The following is a 3,548-nucleotide window of genomic DNA, read 5'->3' as shown; positions in this document are numbered from 1 at the left end:
ACATTTTTTTACATTTTATTAGTGAATAAAAATCACTCCATCTTTGTCAGGCAACCAAATGAGCTTTCTAAATTCTTTATGCAACACATATCTGTGTTTGCCGGACCCGTTGCAGTGAGACCCCTTAGTCTTATATAGATGACTGTGGCATTTAGACACATGGATAAAACTGCACAGTATACGGAACTTTCTGTATAGTGTACCATGGCACCAGCAATTAACTGTAATAATGTTAAGAAACTTTGTAATAACACAATTAGAAAAACATGTCTGTGTAACAATGACATTTCTTATAGCATACTGAGATCACGGGGTAATGCATGCAAACAGTATATACAAGTCCATAAATAATCAAAGAGTATGGTATTATAAATGCCCGTACACATATCTGAGGAAGGGACACAGATAAAGACAACTGTAGAAGCCAACATTGCTCATGTGTGTTATACAAAGTAAGTACAGAGCAAGTGAGCGAGGAGAGAGAGAGCAGAAGAAGTGTCCTCTCAGCAGAGACCTGTCCAGCACAGACGCCCTCCTCCGTTCTTCTACAAACAGCAGCAGAAAGACTACGACTGGGATGTGCAGGCCTATCGGCTGTCAGAAGGAAGCATCGTCCTCATGAAGAAACATCAAGGGATGACTGGACGAAGAACCAGATGATAGAAAAGGGACTTTGCCTCAGCTGCCCACCGACCCTTTCGAGCTACTATTGGCGGTATCAGGATTAGAGATCTTTCTCACTGAAACTGTTGTATATAATGTATATAATGTATATTAAAACTGTTGTCATTGAAAATGTTTGCTATTATAAATGTTGTAGATGTGTGATTTGAGTTGATATAGAACAACCACCTTTATGTCTTAATGCGTGAGGACACGCACCTGAAAAAGCGGGGGTGAATGTGGTGCCCCAAAATCTGAGTACCCTGGGGTGTATCTATATGTTTTAATTTGTTAATTTAATTTGTTAATTGTTAAAAGTGTTTATAAAGATTTAAAAAAAAAAAAAAAATTCTTGAGGGAGAAGTGACAGTTGGGAGTGGTTGGTGGTTGCCGGGAGTAACAGGAAGGAGGAGTGTGTGGCATAGCAACAAGTCCACTAACTTTGGTAATAACTGTGAACTCCCAGAAGGCAGTGGAAGAGGAAAGTTATAGACTTCTGAGGAGAGATATCCCTGTGTCTGCATAGACTGAGAGAGAAAAATAGAGACAGAATGAAAATCGGACAAAGTGATATATAAGCAGATTAAAAGTGAAGTAAGTGTAAGAAGAGAAGAAGATAAGAAGTGAGCCAAAGAGAGGTGTGAGTAAAAAGGAAAGTACTGAAAACAAATAAGCAGTATAGAGATCTGTGACATCACACTAAACAGACTGAGCTATGTACTGAGAACAGTGTGAGAGGAGAAAATAGAGAGGTCTGTGAATACACACAAAAGAGACTGTGCAATACAAAAGATCATCAGTTTATTTGGCGTGAAAAAGTAATTTATGGGCCCTCAACCACGTGCAGCACTTCTACTAAATTCTGTGCACAGTTCAACCCAGGACTGAGTGTAAAATATGGTAACGTTACCAGGGATAATATTGGTGCACCAAATGTTTTAGTTGAATATTATTGTTAAGTGATTTACCTGAAAATTGATTTATTGTTTATTATATGTTAAATGCTATTGTGCTCTATGTTGATCAAATTAATATTTTGTCATTACCATTGAGTTGAAGGGGTTGAATCAATTTGATGTTTGTTTTCCTTGCTTATTATTGTAGATGGTCTCATAACACGAAGGATTCATTCAGCACAGGTATTAAACACACCTCAGCAATCCCCCATTCACTGTGCACAGTGTGTACCTGCTGCTGAGAAATCTGTAAATGGTATATGGATATTGAATAGTATATAGACAGTGGATCTAAAAAGTGTTCACATTTTTATTTTCTTACATCACAGAATCAAAATGGATTTCTGGGATTTGTTTTTCTTTTTTTCATACCACGATGAACACAAAATCCACTGGAATATCAAATACATATAACCTCTAAAACCTTTTCTTAATAAAAAAGAAAACCAATGATATAAATATAAAATTATTTTACTAAAGATATATTTGTGCAATCGTTGTCTACAGCGATCGCCTCATTAATAGGCTAAAACCCACCTGTGTACAATTAAACCGTTTAAGTACATTTCAAAATCTGTGAGAGGTTCCCCAGTTGGTTGCTGCATTTCCAAACAAGATCATCATCATGAAGATCAAAGAATATTCAAATGAATCTGAGAAAAGGTTATTGAAAAGCAGTAGTGTGTTGGGGGATTTTTGTGCGTATTGAGAAGGATATAATCAGTACATTTCAAAAATTTTATTATCCCTCCCAAGCACTGTCAATTCCATCTTTAAGCAGTTAAGAGAGCATGACACAACTGTGAGAACCGTGTGGAGTTGTATGTTCTCTCTGTGTTCTTGTGGATTTCCATTGGGTGCTTTGGTTTCCACCCACATTCCAAAATCAAAATGGTAGGTCAATTGGCTTTTAAAATGAACCCCCTTTTAAAATTAACCCCAGTGTGTATCTGTTTGTGTGGGAGAAAATTTAGACTGTAAACTTCACTATGGCAAGGACTGATGTGAATGATTAAATATTCATTGTAAATCTATATCAATGTTGTAAATCTTTTTTATGTCTCTCCTGATAGTCCTTTGGACATTGCTGATTTGTCATTGATGTTATGCATGGTATTTGCTATACATAATGTAATTTCTCTTCTGTGGTACAAAAAAAAAAAAATGTATTTCGCCTCAGGTGGGGTCTGTGATTTTCAAACTAATATTGAAAGGTCCACTGTAAAAAAAAAAAATATGTAATGGGCTGGAGAGCCATGGCTTTAAGGCCGTTCTTTACCTCTCTTGTCTCAATTCGCCCCTTTTCCTTCCTTCCTTTTTCTTCCTCTATCTTCTGGTATTTTGCGGGTTGGCGGGTGACCTTTTTTGGTAGTGTGCTGGCCTGCTGAATATCTTAAGGTAATTTTAGTTAGGGTTTAAGGTATACTTAAGTTGGGTGAAGTATACAGGGTGGGGGTATGGGTTTAGTATTAAAGTTATTTAAGTTGTGGGTAGTTTTAATGTTATCGCAAATATATAGACAAGGATTATATGTGCTTATAAGTATGTCAATGTATGCTCTGCAGGGGTGTGGGATGCGGGGTAGTGAGATAAGAGGGACTACTATTATATGTATTCTGGTACATCTGATAAAGGAGCTGAAAATTCTCTCCTGGAATGTGCGGGGCCTAAATAATGCGTGAAACGTTCTCTTGTACTAAGACAAATTAGAAAAAATGATCCTGATATTGTTTGTCTATTGGAGACTCACTTACACGGTGATAGAATACTCGCCCTTAAAAAAGCATGGGTAGGTAGGGCATACCACTCTACGTACACGACTAATTCTCGAGGGGTCTCTATATTGGTACATAAACGTCTCTGCTTCTCCTTGGAAAAAATTCAAGTGGATGCAGGGGAAGGTTTATACTGATGAAGGCTGTCATTAAT

Source organism: Mixophyes fleayi, chromosome 4 (genome assembly GCF_038048845.1).
Source record: "Mixophyes fleayi isolate aMixFle1 chromosome 4, aMixFle1.hap1, whole genome shotgun sequence".
In the NCBI taxonomy this organism is placed as follows: Eukaryota; Metazoa; Chordata; class Amphibia; order Anura; family Limnodynastidae; genus Mixophyes; species Mixophyes fleayi.
The sequence above is the reverse complement of the archived record's forward strand: the minus strand, read 5'-3'. Positions refer to the sequence as shown.